The 20,450-nt window shown below is 43.3% G+C and overlaps 2 long non-coding RNA genes across 2 annotated transcripts in view; both read right to left on the bottom strand.

The window, feature by feature from the left end:
• Positions 1 to 20,450, bottom strand: part of LOC309380783 — a 249,884-nt gene that overhangs the window by 22,928 nt on the left and 206,506 nt on the right. The gene's annotated exons all lie outside the window — the stretch shown is intronic.
• Positions 11,763 to 14,962, bottom strand: LOC309380714. The gene is made up of 3 exons (XR_014173066.1): positions 14,875 to 14,962; positions 13,674 to 13,744; positions 11,763 to 12,884 (listed from the first exon to the last, which is right to left on the bottom strand). It is a non-coding gene; the product is annotated as an uncharacterized lncRNA (long non-coding RNA).

Raw genomic sequence — 20,450 nt, forward strand, 5'->3', positions numbered from 1 at the left:
AATACGTCTCCCTGCTTTAATTGGATAACCTGAAAATCTGACCGGTGTACTGGGAGTGCTATTCCAAGCCACCCCCTCTGCCAGACTACAGATCCAACTCAAGGCCTTTTTCTGCCACCCAAGTCAACCCCACCATGCCAGCTTGCTGCCAAACCATTCACATCTGCGACCAATGACACAGTCCTCAGTAAATGTCCAACAGCCAAGCCTCATTGCCTGGTGAAGATAGGTGCATGCCACTTTCTCACGTGTGATGCCAAGGTGCCAAATCACCCATCCTTCCAGCTGCAATGCTTTGTGCAACATTGCCCTGTTCATTTCCCGCCCCCGGGCGTGGTTAATGTGTGCAGAGTCCATGGCCCCTTGCCATAGCTGTTGTTCCAGAAGCTCCGAACACAAGATACTCATACGTGGTTGTGCTGTATGCAAGGCCTCTAGGTCCATGGCAGTCACAAGGGTGAGGTTGATGCCCTGTCTGCCAACCAGAACGTTCTCCCCAGTTGAACCACCAGCGCCCATGCAGTGCAAATCATGAAACAAGCCATGGTAGCAAGCTATCCCAGCACATGCCCCTCCTACCCATCCAGCTGATCTGAGTGCTGGCATCCAGTCCAAGGTGTTGGCCCTGGGATGTTGTCATTGTGTCCACCTGGGCCCAGGGCACGATGTTGTGGCCACAGAGCCACACTCTCCTGAGTCGCCTATACCTGTAAGAAACAATCAGCAAGAAAAGGTAAGAGCAACTGGTCTGATGTGCACCTAATGCAGGCAAACTCGGCCCTCCTGATGTTCTGGGACTACAACTCCCATGATCCCTAGCTAACAGGACTGGTGGTCAGGGATAATGGGAATTGTAGTCCCCAAACATCTGGAGGGATGAGTTTGCCTATGACTGACCTAATGCTTATAGGCAGAGGAACACCAGCAACCCAAGGATTTTATGTGAGCAGGAGGAAGGCCACGAAAAAAAGGCATGGTAGATTCCCCAATATGGAAAGAATGGGTGAGATACTCACATAGAGATGCAACCTTTCTTTATGGGCATATTTCCTGCGGACAAGTGCCAGCTTCCTTGGGCTGAAAGCGAGATGAGTGCCGCAACCCCATAGTTCCCTTTGCCTGGACTTAACCATCCAGGGGTCCTTTACCTTTACCTTTTACCTGTTTCCTGATGGGTGTCCATCATCCGTAGAGTATTTTTGCTAGCTAAGTATATTACACAGGAGAATTTATACAAATTATAGGCTGATGTAATATCAACAGTATTTACTAAGATGACCCCCCACCCCAGATTTTGTATTTCAGTGTTTCGCATGAGAAAGACAACCTGCTAAGCACAAAAGCTGGAACTCTGAAGAGAATCAGCTACAGCAGCAGTTCCTGTCAATGAAGTACAAATACAAAGAAAAGCTTATGGATTATTACTATTACTATTATGGCTTATTTATGAACCAGTAACATTTTGTTTCATTTTCTTTTCTTTTGTTTCTCTAATTATTTTGCACATGGCCTCATCTTGTCAGAGCTGTTTCATGTTTGTTTGTAGAGATGGAAAGCAGAAGTCTGAAACAGATATGTCTTTCAGTTTCTGTGAACTGACCCTTTCAGTAAAAGAAAGTTCTGAAGGTGAGAAACTCCAGGGAAATTGTGCCAAAGGGGAACTGCCTTCAGAGTCAAAGAGCAATTATACAATTTCAAGTCAGCTATAGTATGTAAAGTTGGTGTGTGTGTGTGCGTGCGCGTGCATGTGTGTGTAATGCTGATTTTATTTATATATTTTTCAGACTTTTAATGAAAATTTTAATGTGAGCATATTTTATATAAACCATGTAAAGGTTTTTACAATTAAGTGGTGTGTGAATTCTGTAACTTAAATAAAAACAATATGGTAACAGTCACTGCTGTTCTTGCAGAAGATCTCACAGTTTTTCTTCACAGATTTTCTCAATACAGAGAAACAAAAAGTTTTGGAGAGTGGTTTTATCTATAAAGAAAATGTAGGGAAGCACAGTTCTGACAGAACCTTTGTGTGTACATTTAAATTTTTTTGCATCGGTTGGGTGATGATAGTCAATAAATGTTATTCATTCACTAACAGCAGCAAGGGTCATCCTGTAAATAAGGAACAAGCCCTATTTCAGTCTTCAACATGATGCCCCAGCTGCTTCAAACTGCAGCTCCCATCATCCCTGTTCATTTGCTGTGCTGGCTGAGACTGATTAGATTTGTGGTTCCAAACAGCTGTAGGGAACCAGCTTGGTGAAGACCAGTCTACTCTCAGGGCTTTGGAAACTCTTTGCAACTGTCCTTACCATAACACCCTAGAGGCCACGTGATAAATTAAATTAGATGACGTCTATTTACTCCAGCTTTATCACTAGTACTAATTTTACTGTAAAATATGCTAAAATCTGTAGCTGTCACCATCCACTGAGAGAGCAATGATTCTTACTAGCATGAGTGGGTGCACCAGTAAAGAGATCTAGCTAGGGTACCACCAATCTCTAAACACCCAACTCCTTCCAAAAGGTTATCTTATCCCATTTATAGTAATAGCTGATAAGGCAGAGGCATTATTAATGTGTGGGGGAGATAAGCTTAATTGGAATCCCCACCAGCCCACACAGGCTTAATTAGGCAAGAAGTTCGTTTTTTGAAGACACAAAAGGCTGCGTTTAGAAAAATAAAACAGTAAAATTTAGTTTCTAGTTTAAAGCTCTCTCCCCTCCTCTCTCCTCTTCTCTTCTTCATAGCGTTGGGAGTGGGTGGCACTGTGGTCTAAACCACTGAGTCTCTTGGGCTTGTTGATTGGAAGGTTGGCGGTTCAAATCCCTGCAATGGAGTGAGCTCCTGTTGCTCTGTCCCAGCTCCTGCCAACCTATCAGTTCTAAAGCACGCCAGTGCAAGTAGATAAATAGGTACCGCTGCGGCAGGAAGGTAAATGGCATTTCCATGTGCTCTGGTTTCCATCACGGTGTCCCGTTGCTCCAGAAGCAGTTTTGTTATGCTGGCCACATGACCCGGGAAGCTGTCTGTGGACAAATGCCAGCTTCCTGAAAGCAAGATGAGCACCACAATCCCATAGTCGCCTTTGACTGGACTTAACCATTCGGGGGTCCTTTACCTTTTATCTTTACCTATTCATAGCAGGCTAAACTGTAGCATAGACCCAAGCTGGCTACATGAACAAATATTGCAAATCCTAAACAGTGCACCAAGCCAACCAACATTAGGCTTTTGATTTAAACTATTTTATTAATAAGCCGTTAGATAATAATGAGGAAAAATGGCAGGTAGCAAAAAAACATAAAGCTTTAAACAGGTTTCTGTCTAATGATGGTCCAGGATATCCTTTGGAGAAGATTTAGTAACTTACAAGTAGAATATGATGTGCTATCAGCCTGGGACCTGGTTCAAAGGGGAGTGGCAGAGAACCCCCAGGTGAATGAAGGCAAAGACCAAAACATGTTCAGAACTAGCAACTGTGATGTTCTGCCCCCAAAGTGGGGTACAACTGGCATAGGGGAAAGTCAACACCCAATCAAATAGATGTCTGCCTTTGTCACATTCAGCACATACAGAGGAATGGCATTACATGGCTGACTCCACAGAATATATATATATATATATATATATATATATATATATATGCTTTCGTAGATTTTCACGGGTACAGGAATGCAGGTTTTGGTGTCCTCGGGTGTCTTCCCGTGTAAAAGTTGGGGTGTCTAGGCGATGTTTCGACGAGGTCTCACTCGTCATCTTCAGGCTGGTGCTTTCGGCTTCTTGTTACTGGAACAGAGCAGGATCTCAGTGTTTGAGTTCCTATAAATACTGTTGAGGGGGTGTGGTGTATAGCCTCCAATGTTCTGGGCAGAGAGGAAGTTCCCAGGCTAGTGTGCCTTTTCTTCTTTTGTTCCTTAATTACTTGAGGGATATCTTGAGTGATTTCTTGAGTGATATCCTGAGTACCACTTAGGTGGGTCATTAGGTGTGGATTAGTTGCTAAAGTCTTTGTGTCTTGACCTCTTGAACTTTGTGAAGAGTTTTTCTGAGAAGATGGCTGTACTGCACTTAGTTGTGCTCTGGCTTGGCTTCGTGTATAGGGGCGAGCTGTGGTTTTGTGGCCTGTGTCAGCCAGATCTGTGTAGGGATTGCAGGGGGGTGCAGCATCCGGAGGTGCCACCATGGTTTGGCTACTGGATGGTGTCTGTAATTTATCTGTGGAGAGGGTCCGGGTTTGGGTCTGGTGTGGTTGATTGGTGATGGCGTTCTGTGTGCCTCTGGATCTGGTGTCAGTTTTTGTGGGGAGGGCTAATTTCCAGATGTCTGGCAAGCGGGATGTGTCGTCACGCTTGTTCATGTTGTGAGGGTGTTTCTCTATCTCGATGGCTTCCATGATTATTCTCTTGTGGTGATGTTCCATGTTAAAGAGCTGACACAGGCCACAAAACCACAGCTCGCCCCTATACACGAAGCCAAGCCAGAGCACAACTAAGTGCAGTACAGCCATCTTCTCAGAAAAACTCTTCACAAAGTTCAAGAGGTCAAGACACAAAGACTTTAGCAACTAATCCACACCTAATGACCCACCTAAGTGGTACTCAGGATATCACTCAAGAAATCACTCAAGATATCCCTCAAGTAATTAAGGAACAAAAGAAGAAAAGGCACACTAGCCTGGGAACTTCCTCTCTGCCCAGAACATTGGAGGCTATACACCACACCCCCTCAACAGTATTTATAGGAACTCAAACACTGAGATCCTGCTCTGTTCCAGTAACAAGAAGCCGAAAGCACCAGCCTGAAGATGACGAGTGAGACCTCGTCGAAACGTCGCCTAGACACCCCAACTTTTACACGGGAAGACACCCGAGGACACCAAAACCTGCATTCCTGTACCCGTGAAAATCTACGAAAGCAAATATATATATATATATATATATATATATATATATATATATATATATATATATATATATATATATATATATATATATATATATATATATATTCTTCTAGAAATGCCTTCCATCCTCCTTGCTGGACAGGAGGTAAATACAAAGCTTTGTTCAGTTAGGCAAAGAACACCTCAGTGCTGTGGGGATCATGGATAAGAAGAGTATGTGGGAAGAAACAGGAATTCTTTTTATCTCATCATGTATCATTTCCCAAAATACCCTCGCTTCCTTGCAAACCCACCACACATGTGGTGGAAGTTCAACTATTTTTTAGTGGAAGTGCCCGAAAAGCATTCTTCAGTGGGGTTTAACTCCAAGCTGTCTAAGACCTTCTCCCTTCTCCTAAAAGTGACAGAGCCCTCTTTCAATAGTGCTCACACTGAATATCATTCACTGGAAACAACTGCAGAGAAAAATGTTGCTTTCAATATTTTTTTTAAACTAGCTCACTGCCTGAACACTCAGCGATGATCACTGCTTTGTGTTTTGAGATTAGGTGCTTGAGAAGCACATCACAACATGTACTTGGTTGCTGTATTATTCTATTCCACCTTTCTCGCAAACATAGCATACTTCATTCAGCCAAGCCTTTTCTTTAATTTCATTACTGCAAAGAGAGGGGAAACAACATTTCCCTGCAATTTAGCAATAATACATTGGGAAGAGTTGTCGGCAGTAAATAGACAGGATGCTGTGTTTCTTTACAAGTTGACGTAATCTTGCCTGAAATTGTGTTGACATGTCTTTTTTTTTTTAATGTCTGCCATCGAGAAAGCTTTCCTGCAAGTGGCAAAAACAAACAAACAAACACACTGTTCAACAATCATTTTTCTGAATTAACTGTTCCTTTTACACCCCACCAGGTAGCCAAAACATTTCCCAACATTTTAATTGTTTCCCCACCAGGGCATGGCTGCTAATTGGCAATTGTCGTGTTTTTCAGTCCTTGCTGTTATTGCTAAAGTGCCTTTTGTCTTGGAATCTTAATTGAGAGCTCTGCTGGTTTCTCTGCGTGCAAAATGGTACCAACAATGCAAGGCTCTAAAGGGTTTGTGTGTTTCCAAGCAGAAGTTTTAAAGGCAAAGCCAGGTCTGGTAAGAGTTCAAAAGCGAGACTGAAAAGAAAAATCAAGTACAAGTGTGTAGAGGGCAAGTGAACATTGGAAGTTGCTTCAGAAAATGAATAGAGAAAACAGCAGGTAGCAAAAAGCAAACAAACCAAAAAGCCGTCAACAAAAGTTTCTGTCTGACGTTGGACCAGGATACTCTTTGGAGAAAATTTAGTAACTTACAAGCAGAATATGATGTGCTATCAGCATGGTACCCGGTTCAAAGGGGAGTAAGGTAGAAGGTGAAGGACCTCTGGATAGTTAAGTACAGTCAAAGGCAACTATGGGGTTGCAACACTCATCTTGCTTTCAGGCTGAGGAATTCCCGCGTTTGTCCACAGACAGCTTTTTCTGGCGCAATGGAACACCGCAACAGAAACCAGAGCACACAAAAATGCTCTTTACCTTCCCACCACAGCGGTACCTATTTATCTACTGGAACTGGTGTGCTTTCAAACTGCTAGGTTGGCAGAAGCTGAGACAGAGCAATGGGAGCGGGGAATCGAACTGCTGACCTTCTTATCGGCAACCCCAAGAGACTCCATGGTTTAGTCCACAGTGCCACCTGCATCCCTAAAGGGGAGTAGGAGAGAACCCCAGGTGAATGAAGGCAAAGCCCCAATCATGTTAAAAAACTAGCCATTGTTATGTTCTGTCCCAATCTCACCAACCCACAAGAAGATTTCATTGCATTCCTAACTGCGGAGATTACTCCTGGATCTGCAAGGCTGTCATGTCTAAGACCACCCTGATTTCTGATAATAAACGTGGTGTCTGAACTGCAGAATTTTAAGAGTGCAACAGTCTGAACATTTCATACCCTCTCTCCCTATCCTGAATAGGATCCTTGTTAGGGAATAAAGGAAGGACGCACAAACATACACATAGAGGTCTGTCACATGACAGAGTGTAGGTGATTAGCAAGTACTGCAGAATCTCAAGGACAGACGCTCACAATAGTTCTGTACAAATGCACGGTGCAGCCACTGACATCTGAAGCCAAATGAGTCATGCTTTTCAGAGCCCTGCTGGGAGATGCTAGAGCTGATGCAGCCCACCTGTGTAGAAAACAAGTTATGGTGCAGGATCCGTAGCAGGGCTGAGGAGGAGAAAGCCAGGATGACAAGGGCGATCTAGTCTACCTTTCCATAAAGGTGCAGCAGACATGCTGTTGCTTAGAGCATGGAAAGGCATTGGCTAATGGCCGAACGCAGGTGATTCAATGCATCTGTTCAGATCCGATGCTGATGTTTGCAACATTCCAAATGGTTTGGGTTCTGCTTGAGGGTAGAAAAGTCACTGAATGAGGCAGAAGAACCTCCATGGCAATGTGACCGGAACTGCAATGCTGCTATTAAAGATGGTGCAATAAGGGGCAAGTCATGTAGCAACAGAGTTTTTAATTAAAATAATGTTTCTGAATGATGTTAAGAAATGGAAAGAACATTTCAATGAGAAAATGTCAGCCTGGTTTTCTTAAAAACAAAACAAAACAAATTCTCTGTGCCTATGATTTAATTTTATTACATTATTATCTTAACCCTCACACTGGTGTACATGATCCCTCAAAACAATCCTAGGATGTAAATTAGGTGGAAAGAGAGTGACTTACATTGGTTCCCAGTACGTTTCTGAGCACAATTCAAAGTGTTGGTGCTGACCTTTAAAGCCCTAATCGGCCACTGCCCAGAATACCTGAAGGAGCATCAGCATCTCCACCATCATTCAGCATGGACACTGAGGTCCAGCGCCAAGGGCCTTCTGGCGGTTCCCTCACTGCAAGAAGTGAGGTTACAGGGAACCAGGCTGAGGACCTTCTCAGTAGTGGCGCCTGCCCTGTGGAATGCCCTCCCATCAGATGTCAAGGAAATAAACAACTATCTGACTTTTAGAAGATATCTGAAAGCAGCCCTGTTTGGGGAAGTTTTTAATGTTTGATGTTTAATCGCATTTTTAATATTTTGTTCGGAACCTTCCAAAGTATCTGGTGAAACCCAGCCAGATGGGCAGGGTATGTATGTATGTATGTATGTATGTATGTATGTATGTATAAATAAATATTATTCCTGGCTCAAGGTCATTTAATGAGCTTAAAACCTTGGTCTGTCAGGTTTTGTCTGGATTTTAGCCATGCCATCTGTTGCCCATATGGACTATTAACTGCCCCATATTCATACTTTTAACAATAAAATAAAAGTCTTGAGCTCCTAGAGAACAAGAGACAGAATGCAAAATTATATTTGGGAAACAGTGATAGTTAACAGAGGCAAAACACGGCTAGAATGACATACCCATTGTCTAAAGAAAATATTTCCTGGTTCATTTTGAAACCACATTTGGGGGTCTGGTCTTCCCTGGGGCCCAGATGATACGTGCTCATGAAAATAATAGAGAGAGCCAAGATTTTAGTGTAGATTCCCTCATAGTTCCAATCCAGTGCCTGACTGCATACAGAGGCCTGACCTTCCATTAACAGGTGCAGATGTTTTAGAACTCAGCAATTATATTTTTGTTCTCAAAAATCAGAGTAAGATTTGAATTAGCAAACCATTTGCATAATATATAAATTAGGCTACCTTGATTTGAGCTACTGGAATTTGACATGCTTAACTAAATCTGCCACTCTAACCACCACACCGCATTGGCTATAGCTAATGAGATTCTCAGAATTCATTAGTTCCTTTGTTTCAGAGAAAGAACATTGCTCTTAGGCTTCAAGACCTGAATATAAAAATAATTTCAAAGGATAAACATTAGCAAAATGGAAGCCCCCAGGATTGTTCCTAGTAGGAGAAAATGAAATGCAGAACTTGTTCTTGGTTGTCTGTGAAAAGATGATGTACATAACTCAGGCAATATATATGGGAAAGAGATAGCACTAATTTAACTGTCATGAGTCCTGGGATGTCTTAAAGATAAAATAATTATCATGGCATCAATCTTTGTGGACTAGGACTAGGACTAAAATGAAGTCACCTTGTGAAAAAGTGTTGTTCCACACAACTCAAAAGATATCGACAGTGCCATCCTTTACCATACTTAACTACTAAATTCAATAGGCTTAAGGTAAAGTAAAGAGACCCCTGACCATTAGGTCCAGTCGTGACCGACTCTGGGGTTGCGGCGCTCATCTCGCTTTATTGGCTGAAGGAGCCGGCGTACAGCTTCCTGGTCATGTGGCCAGCATGACTAAGCCACTTCTGGCAAACCAGAGCAGCGCACGGAAATGCCGTTTGCCTTCCCGCCAGAGCAGTACCTATTTATCTACTTGCACTTTGATGTGCTTTCGAACTGCTAGGTTGGCAGGAGCCAGGAACAAGCAACGGCAGCTCGCCCCGACTGGGGATTCGAACTGCCGACCTTCTGATCGGCAAGTCCTAGGCTCAGTGGTTTAACCCACAGCACCACCTGCTTACTTCCAGGTATGTCAGCAATGGGGAGCCTGTGGCTCTTCATGTGTGGTTGGATTCCAACCAGTGCTATTTTTCTAGAAAAAGAGATGCCAGAACTCACTATGAACACCACCCTCGTTCTCTTAGAATGATAATGGCGCCCACCTGAGAGGTGCCGGAACTGAGTTCCGGCGAGTTCCGGCTGAAAAAAGACCCTGATTCCAACTTCCATCAGTCTCAGTCAGCAGGAGTCAGGGATGATGGGAGTTCCAGCATCTGGAGGGCCACAGTTTCCCAACCCTTGTGGTAGTTAGCTGCAGTCTGAGCCTGTTTCTAGAAATAAAGGGTTCAGTTCTGTGCATGCTTACCTGGAAGTAAGTCCTACTGAGCTTCTGAGTGAAAGTCACCATTGCTTCTTTCCCGCTGATTGCTGCTGATTTGACTCTCTCCCTGGTGTTTCCCTGGTACCAAAGTGCAAATACTGTGCAAATTATGCAGCTGCGTTTAATTCTCTATAGCAGTGTGCATGGAGGACAAGATTGGGAAAGCCCAGAGATCTTCTCCTCCACGTGGACTTCACAAACATCTCTCCCAGGCCATGAAATAACTTAAGCACCATGCAAATCAGCTCTTATTCTGAAGCCACTGGTAACTTTAATGGGATTGCATCAGTGTGACTTCGGGATTAAGGCCTTTGAGCCTTAAGGCTGGGTTTGCAACCGATGGCTATGTTCATGCTGTCATGGTATGATTTGTTCCACAACAGAAAAGAACTGTCTCAAAGCTTAGTCACTGCTCTTAATGCTGAACCAACCCCACAACTGTTCCGGTAATTGCAGTTGTTTGCAATATGTGAACCACCTTTAAAATTCACACCTATCTGAATTTTGCAATGCAGTTCTCCAACCAGTGTTTACAAAAATGCAGATATTAGGGGAAAGTGTGCATAAAAAGGAATATACAGTGGTACCTCGGGTTAAGAACTTAATTCGTTCTGGAGGTCCGTTCTTAACCTGAGGTACCACTTTAGCTAATGGGGCCTCCCGCTGCCGCCACGCGATTTCTGTTCTCATCCTGAAGCAAAGTTCTTAACCCAAGGTACTATTTCTAAGTTAGTGGAGTCTGTAACCTGAAGTGTCTGTAACCTGAAGCGTCTGTAACCCGAGGTACCACTGTATTACTGAAAATAACATACCAAATATGCTTTATATTGGGGTCAATTGCATGCGGAAAGGGAGTACCAGGACAAAGTCACACCAAAATGCTGGTGAATTTTCATCAGGATTTAAAAATAAAAAATTGCTGCAGGTATTGTATGTGGAGAGCTGAATTTAAGATAGGAAAAATGAGAAACTGAGAACCAAACCTGACTGATCCTTCTTCCCCTATCACCCAGCAATCACCCAAACTTAGCAGCAAAGCTCCAACATTAGCCATGGGAGGAACCAAACAACGCAGCAACGGAAAGAATGCAGTTGTTTGGTTGACCCCACACCTTCTCTTGCATACAAAGCACAAACATACTGCCATGACGAGCTGACAACATGCAGAACCTAGAAACAAGCTCCCCAGGAGAAGGGTAGAGTCCCATTGCGGTACCAGTGTGTTCCCACAGGCAATGCTTGTAACACAACATGTTTATACTGTTGTCTATGTAAGCGGAACAAGCAAAAGCAGGGGAGCCATATGGACAACAGCAAGGTCACAGGAGAGACCGATATTAGGTGTTCATTTGGAAAGAGCAATGTAACGGGAAACTGGAGCGGTAGGCTTGTTTCCTGTCCCTGGAAGATGTTGATATGGCCTCTGTTCAAATGGAAAAGGGCGACGCCGTGGGATTAGACTTCAGGTCTCCTGCTTCAGCAACCAACAACAAAGCTACAGAGTCCCAGAAGAGACACACACAACCGGGCCTTTATAGTCTCCCAAGGAGTCTGACAGATAAATGATTCATTGCTTCCAAATCTCCATGAATAAGAAATGGGAATCTCAGCAGTGTTGAGGGTCCTTCTTGGAATCGTGAGCTCGGTGGGAGGGCATGAGCTTAGCATGTAAGGCTCAACCACTGACTACTGGGCCCCAGGAAAGGGCTGAGACAATACACACACATGACCTGAAAAAGTGCAGCGCAGTAGTCAATCAAGTGTCATGCTGAGGTCATGGTCTAATCTTTGTTTTTTTAAAATAATTTTTATTAGTTTCTTTTAACATATCATTTTCAACAGTATCATTAAACATATTTTTACATCTTATTCAAATTTTTGACTTCCATCAATCCTGTCTGAAAATTTTCCAGTCTAATTGCTGAGTATGCATTTCTTATCTTCCCTATTACATTTCAAACTCATAACCAATATCTCTATCTTTTTCTACTTTGTAACACTTCGTATATTTCTCCTTACAAAACTTCTTGTAGTCCTACTAGCGTAATTTATTGATTACAGTTGCTCTTCAAATAATTCATATACTTTTTCCAATCTTCGGTAAATCTCTGGTCCCGCAGGTTTCGAATCCTTCCTGTCATTTTGTCCAATTCTGCATAGTCCATTAATTTCGTTTGCCATTCTTCTTTCGCCGGACTCTCTTCTTGTTTCCATTTCTGGGCTAACAATACTCTTGCCGGAGGTCATGGTCTAATCTAATCCAGGATTCCCCAACCTGCTGTCTTACAGTTGGACTTTGATTCCCATCACCCCTGAACATTGGCCATGCTGGAGGACACCAAGTTGGGAATGGCTTGTTTAACCCCATCGCAGTACTCCAGGATACCTTTGATATTGACCAACCTCCTTCACCCCTCCAAGTTATGCTCCCCACATTTTCATCAGGTTGATTTCCTGGGCCTGCTGGTTACTCAACAGACCTTGTTATTTACTGCTCCCCACCCTTCACACTTCATGCAGATTTCGGCTTTATCGCTAGCAGTATGGGGCATTCAGGAGAACATTGGGCTTTGGGGGGCCTTCCACCCCACCTTTGCTTGGTGCTCCACAGATGCACTCCCTCAGACCTTGTATGGTGTGGCAATGAAGAACCTCCTGATCCATGCAACGCTGCCACTGTGAGTCCTCTCAGGTGAGCAGTCAATCTGCTAACCACTAGAATAAGAGAAACAGCTGAAACACTGAGGTTGTTTTTTTATTATTATTGAGCGATCAGTTGTGGAGCGAGTCCTGGATGTCAAGCTTTATTATTCTTGCTGAGTCACTGTGCCTTTTGAAGCTGTGTAACAGGATAGGAGGGTGCCATCTTTCCCTGTGATGTGCATGAATGTAACTGTTTGCCATGCATTTCTTGAAGGGCACATGACCCCTGGGAAGAAAACAGCAGCAGCCCCACATCTGAACATCTGACTTCTTGCTAGCCACCGCTTATGCTGCGTCACTTGTGGTCTTCCTGGCACTGGTGAGGGAACATCATTTCCTGTGGAGAGATGAGAAAGGCCTGGTAAGTTTAGATATAATGGGGTAGGAGATGAAACCGGGGGTTTGTTGAAAATGCATAACTGAGAAAGGATGTCCTCACACGGGTGCTTTTCTATTGCCTCAGTCAAACTCACTACTTTTTTTTTTATAAGATATTTATTAAAGTTTTAGAAGTACAAAAAAAGAAAACAAGAAAACATCCTTTTAAACAAGAAAAAATAAAATACAAAAAGGAAAAAAGAAAAATCAGTAAGCAAAAAGAGGAATCAAGAAGAAAAAAAGGAAAAAATACGACAAATCTTCCCATTACTTTCCTTTCATTAGCTTATTTCCCTGACCTCCTTACACCTCCCTTTCTTGTATTCTAAGTCAATTATCCATTTCAGCAATCCTTTCTCTCTTTTCAAATTTTTGTCCTGAGAATTTATCTTGATACTAATATAAGTTTACTTTCCCTCCTTTCACCAATTAACAGTCTATTTTTCTTAAATCTTTGTTACATTTCTGCTAGAGTCACATAAATTCATTCCAACATCATTCTAACATTCATTGATCGTACAATACTTTTGTAAATAGTCTTTAAATTTCTTCCAATCTTCCTCCACCGTCTCTTCTCCCTGGTCTCGGATTCTGCCAGTCATTTCCGCCAGTTCCATATAGTCCATCGCCTTCATCTGCCATTCTTCCAGAGTGGGTAGTTCTTGTGTCTTCCAATACTTTGCAATAAGTATTCTTGCTGCTGTTGTAGCATACAAACTCACTACTTTTCCATGGCCTTGGCACTCACCTAGTTGTAGGAATAGCTGGAGTACAGCATTTTGTGTTCAGAAGAAGAATCATCTTTATCTGCATCAGCCTCTAGCCATAGAAATAAAATGAAATAAAATGTACGGAAGAAAGAGGTAAAAACTTAACTATGCAAAATACATTTTGGAGGTTTACATCAGTAAATCAAACAACAGATCTTATTCTAAATGCCCCTGCTAAAAATTTTGCAGGAGAAGAATCGTTATTTGCACCAGCCACTAGCCATAGCAATAAAATAAAATAAATGTACTGAAGATAGAGGTAAAAACTTAACCAAGAGAAAATACATTTTGGGGCTTTACATCAATAAACAAATAATAGATCTTATTCTAATTGGCCCCACTAAAAACCTTGAAGTTTTTGCTGTCACCTGATCATCTTGATCTGCTAAAAGAAAGGACACAGTAGCAATGGTTGAGTGACCCGACATGGACAATAATAGAGGGGTAATAACTTCACTCCTCAAATCTTCATAAAGAGTGCAAGCCAGAAGCACATGAGCTACTGACTATATACTGCCATCTCCACAGGGACATAACCATTTTCCCCAGTGGACTTTTTAGCATTTTGTGTTCATTCACAGAGGTGCTTCTCGCTGCCTTTCCCACTCCATGGCAGAAGCTCAAGGAGTTGTGGTGGCAGCACCTTTTTCAGGAAGCACTGCTGCTGTTGTTTAGTCTGTATAATTTCAACACATTTAAGTGGAAGGAGAAACACTCTAGGGCAGGTGTGCCCTTCAGGTGTTTTGGGACTACAACTCCCATCATCCTTAGCTAACAGGACCAGTGGTCAGGGATGATGGGAGTTGTAGTCCCAAAACATCTGGGGGTCTGAGTTTGCCTATGCCTGCTCTAGGGCAGTTTCAGCCAACATAGCTGGGCAGGGTTGCAGAGCTGCCTTCCTGGCACTGGTGTCATGGCAGATCACCTGGATGGGCTAGAGTGGGTAAGGGCAGCTGCAAGATTGGGGGTTGTGTGGGTGCACAGGTGGAGCCAATCTGATGCTCATGCTGGTGTGCCTACACAACCCGAACCTCACCGCCACTATGCATGTTGCCCCAGCCATAGCCAGGTAAGCTGCATTGGTGCTGGTGTTGGCCAGCACTGTACCTCTTGTTTGGGGGAAGAAGAGGGGATGTTTAGAAGTCATGCTTGGAAGCATGATGAGCCCTTCTTGCTTACCTGTATGGCTATGTTGTTCTTGCAGCGCCTTTGGGGAGCTGATGTTCCAAGGGGATGTTTAATCACGGATTTCTGAGGAAGAGTTCTCGAAAGGAAGTCCGGGTTAGGTCAGGTATCGGCAGTGTCCCCTTCCTCTCTGACCTTTCCCACTGTGGATTGTCTTGTCTATTTCCACGTGCTGGGAGGGTGTTCCACTTTCTCTGACTGCAGGCCAAGACTCTATACAGGACCCCTGCGTGAGGCAAGTGCAACAGAGTCAGAAATGAGAAAGCTCTTGCCCTTACCAACTGACTACTTTCCCCAGCCATCCCTTACCTTTGAAGGTCCAGATCTAATGTTACTTTGGACCCAGATACACATCTTTGATTCTCATACTTTCAGGATTCTGTGCAGCTTGTCAATTCGTAACGGTTGATCTTTGCCTATAAACCTGTGCCTTTTCATTTACTTAAGACATCAAGGATCAAAGGAGAAAAGGGCAGTAAAATATTGTTTTTCCACCAATCTGCTTGTCATTTGGATATAGCTTATTGTATAAATGTCATGGAAACAAGCTGTTCCCTGCTTTTTTTTAAAAAAAAGGAAACTTGCTTTGCAGTTTTCTTCCTCTTGATAAAAGGCTAAACAAAGCAAATGTGTTTACCAGGTAAAAGCTCTTTGCGATTCTCCCCCCCACACTACTCAGTAAGTATGCATGATTCATTTCCACAACAGGATCCTTGAGCCTCCCAAATTAAATATTAGCATAGATTAAGGGCCAATATAGATGTGGCATTAAACATGCCCTTGCATTTAATGTGCTCATTTCAAAAAAGGCAAATAGCAGTCACTGGATTTGATAATTATTAGGAACGCAGCAGGTGGAGAGGGAGAGTTTAATTCTTCCTCCTCCTTTTTCTGCGCTGCAAATGAAAATTGCTCCTCCAAAGCTAATAGCCATTGACAAGATACATGCCCCTTCCAGGAATTTGTATAACGCCCCCTTAAAATTGTCTAATCCAGAGGCCATCAGTATGACATCTTGTGGCAGCTGTTGAAATGAGAACTTTAATGCAGGACAGGTATCTGAAGTGAGGGAGTGACTGCCAGTGCCCACTAGCAATGCAAATAGCAGCTTCACAGGTTTTCAGGACGTGAGAATACAAAGCGAGGCTATAGGTTCCTGGACAGATGCTTTGAAGGATGGAAGAGAGGCCACTCACAACGACCGCTCCCCACATTAAATGGGGGGCGCCCTTTGCATGGTCGCGCGCAGCCCCCTGGACCCTACGCGGCACCATCAACACAGGCTTGGCTTCGCCTTCCCCAGGTGGGATACCTGGAGGTCTCCGCCTACCTCAGCCAGTTGCCCAATCCCACCTGGGGAGGCGTTGCCAAGGTGATCAGGTCAGGTAGGGGAAGGGACCACCCTGCCCACACAATAGGGGGAGGATCTTACCTGGGAATCGTCAGTTGGCTCCAGAGCTTCTCCCACCCTACCCACTCTCAGTTAAGACTCCTTTTTTATAGGTTAACCTTTTCTTCACAGGTACACCGGAGCTGCTACGTCAAGGTCGCTGTTGAAGGGCCGGAAAGGAATTCTCCTGCATTGGCAGGTTTGCCTTCCTGTAGCAAAACATCACAACTTTGGCGGTATCAGGAATCCTTTAGTCTATTTTCCCTAAATTGGGGGTGGGCGTGAAGCAGTGACTCATGTCCCCCTTCTCTTTGCGGCGGCGATACCAGGGTTCCCTGTTAAAGGGGTTGTTTTGGGGGGGGGCTTTCGCCGTACGCTGAGAGGTTGTCATTGCTCTCCCCTGCGACGGCGGCATAATGGTGGCAGGCTTCCTCTACTTGAACATATGTTCTCCAGAGCCAGCCCACACACCCCCACACACTCTGGATAACCCTGATGTTCCCCAGATCCCCGGTGGGGGACTGGGAGGGATAATTGCCCAATGCCTGAGCCAAGTGTACCCACATCTGAAACTAATAATAATAATAATAATAATAATAATAATAATAATAATAATTTATTATTTATACCCCGCCCATCTGGCTGGGTTTCCCCAGCCACTCTAATAAAGTTGTGGCCAATTTTAATCCCATAGCACGTTGTCTTGAGTCGTTATTCCACACGGTGGGCGCCCAGGGTTTGGGGGGACTCTGTCCACGCACAAACCCCTTGCACCCTTGTTAACTATCCTTTAATATATTTTTTAAAGAAACAGAAACAGTGGTAAAAAATAAAGTAGGCACAACAAAAATCCTTGCACTCTACCCCTGAGAATTTCATAAACATTTTTTTCCTCCCCTTTTATAATTTTCAAGTGCAGTTTGTTTTCTCATTGATTGATGGAGAACGGCAAAAGGAAAAATACACAGTAGAGAAATTGTCAGCTAGGTGTAGGGAAGACAGGCACAAATGACAGTGGTTAGGAAAATAGTCAAATGAATTTGAGGAGAAAGAGGAAAATGCTACATATGCTGCAGATTGATCTAGCAGAGCATGACATATGGCTGCTTAAATGATTCTTGAATGCTTTATAAAACTCTGTCCTTTAACTGCGCCAATGAAGAATGACTGAAAAGCATGCTGCTGACAGGCCCTTAAATGTTAAGGTGCCAAGAGAACATGGCAGCCCATTCTGGATGTTTCAATATTCCCTGGCTTCACCTTAGACATCCTGTGCAGAAGTACTAAGTGTGGCTATCAGGTGCCGGTCATTCACGAACCCTCGCCATTCAAAGAGGTTGTTTTAAGTCCAACCAATGCAAATGTGCTGGCATTTAAAATCTGAAAGCTGGGGTGGGGGAGGAATAGTGACAATTCTCCAACACAACAATGCAGATTCCGTACCACGAAAAGCTGAATTCTGAGACTTTAAGGAATTATGCTAACTAAGCACATTTATTTAATTGTACCTCCTCTGTAGCTTGCAGCATTTCATCAAGCTTTGCCAAGACATTTGAAGCCTATTTGTTTACCATTAAGGGATAGAATTTTGCTTTTTTGGAAATGAGAATTCTGCATTTCTCAGGATACTAATTCTGAGCTAGATAGTAATCCACATGCTTACATGGTGTAATCACAGAATCACATGGTTTCATAGTGCCTTGATTGCATGCACCTGTCATTCAGAATTAACACATCATCCGCATTTGGTGACATGAATTCATTTACTTTCATATAGACAGTAGATGGGTTACTTTTTCCACAATGGACAATCATCACTTCCTGTCATGACTACTAGCCATTGGCAGACACACACCTCTGCCAGGAATTTGCAGAACTCCCCTTTAAACCACCTAAGCTAGTGGCCATTATGACATTTTGCAGCACCCACTCCAATGAGCAACTTAATGTAGGTCAGGTATCTGAAGTGCAGAAACACCTGAGATTTCTGATGTCAAAGAAGCACCAGCAATCACAGGAAATTGATGCAGCCAAGAGCTTATTTCTGGAGAAAGAGGAAAATTTTTCAAGTAATGAGTGGAAAGAGAAAAGTCACCCAATTAATTGTTGGGACAAAAGGTTACCTGCCATTGTCCAGTTTAAGCCATGCTATACAAGCAGAGAAAGTAAAAGTGTAATATACTTACATGTTTCCAGATCCTGTTGGAGTAAAAGGAAGAAAGGTTAGTCCAGAAATCAAGACATGTGCATATTTCCATCAGCAAACATAATTCAGTTTAGGTTCTCATTGCAAGAAAGAGTAAGGACTGACTTTGGGTTTGGCCACATTTCTGCTATTCCTGCCACTTCCCCCTGCTGTTTACCATTGAATCACAACAAATGTCAACTGGTTTTTTGCTGCGGATTGTCGTTTGTTCCAACGCAGTGGTAACCAGCGGGTTTTCCTGCGAAAAGTGGTGGAACAAATGAAAAACCACTTGGACCCATGCTTTCAAGGTATAGGACAAGCAGAATGGGCAAGCCCTTATTACAGCACATTATAAAAATATTAACAGATATCTATCTATTTGGTGCTTTAATTATGATGGATGATAAAAGGGAAAGATCCAATCTGGAAGCTTTAGGTTAGATAGCCTCACAGTAATTTCGAGCACTGGATCAAATCTAGAATGCGCCCTGCAACCAGCTTCTGTTTGAGCACCACCCAACATTTGCATGGAGGTTGTCACCTGGATCCTGTTATGACCCGTAGATGTTCAGGAGGAAACATTTGTGTTTAACTCTGGCTGGGCATGCGTTAGTGCGCACTCAGGCCATGGCACTCCTTCCTTACTCACCTGCTGGAGATTCATTTACTGAATCCTGTTTAACAATTGAAAATCTGCCCATCAACTGCTTGGGAAAGGGAGAATCAGGCTGAATCTGGTCATAGAAACATAGAATCATAGAACTGTAGAGTTGGAAGGGATCTCAAGGGTCATCTAATCCAACCCTCTGCAATACAGGAATCTCAGCTAAAGCATCCATGACAGATGACCATTCAACTTCTGCATTAAAAGTGAAGGAGTCCACAACCTTCTGAGGGAGTCTGTTCCACTGTCAAACAGCTCTTACTGTCTGAAAGTTCTTCCTGACGTCTAGTTGGAATCTTCTTTCTTGTAACTTCAATCCATTGGTTTGAGTCCTAGCCTCCTGTTGCTTCTTCCACCTTTTTGTGAAATGAAATTGTCAGTGAGGCAATTGAGGAATCTGTTGGACTTTACATTCTTGGCAGAGTTTGAGTTCCAACAGATATCAGAATAGTTGAAGTCTCCCATGGCTACTACATCTCTCGTTATTGAATGCTTTGTAATCTGCTCTAGGAAATCATCAACCAAGCCTTTAGTTTGGCTTGGAGGTCAATAGCAGGCACTCCCAGTAAGGTTACTGCTGTTTTGCTCTCCTACAATTTTTACCAATGTGCTCTGAATCTACCTTCCATTCTCCAAGTTTTGGATCTCTTCACAAGTGTACATATCCTTTACATATGATGCTACTCTTCCTCCCTTACTTGTTTGATCTATTTGTTTTGAGCAGGTTGTACCCCTCCATTTCTACGTTCCAATTGAGTCCCATTCCATTGGGTTTCAGCAATGGTCTGATTTGTTTCTGACCCCAAACACACAATGCATGGACATGTAAATGGTAACCCACTAACTGCAGTGCAATAGTGCTAGAAATACTTACTTCACTCATTGATGTAGATTTATACTTCACTTTGTGATCCACTCTGGGCTTACGCGGCATGAACTTACAGATGAAAATGAGACTTGGAATATTTTATCAAGCAGACCTCAAAAGATGATTTCATGATGCTTTGACTAGGGCTGGAGTGAGTGTTCCATGCAGCAGTAGCCAGTGACGTTGACTACTTTTGCCCAGGTTAGTTACCAGAATTGATGTGGGCATAGCTCACCTGAAGCATGGCCCTCATTTCAATTCTGTCCACTAATATCCTGCCCACTTCTGCATGCTATCTCCTCTCCCTCCTCTAATGTAAATAAGGCCTCACCTTGGGGAAGAGGAAATGGCTAGCATCCTTTACAAGACATGCAGTAAGATAACCTGAGCTTGTTATCTGTGTAGTTTCAAGCAGCAATGAAATTTTTGCCACCTTAACATAGGGTTTCTCTACACAATG

This window comes from Podarcis melisellensis (assembly GCF_964234715.1).
Source record: "Podarcis melisellensis genome assembly, chromosome: 11".
Lineage (NCBI taxonomy): Eukaryota > Metazoa > Chordata > Lepidosauria > Squamata > Lacertidae > Podarcis > Podarcis melisellensis.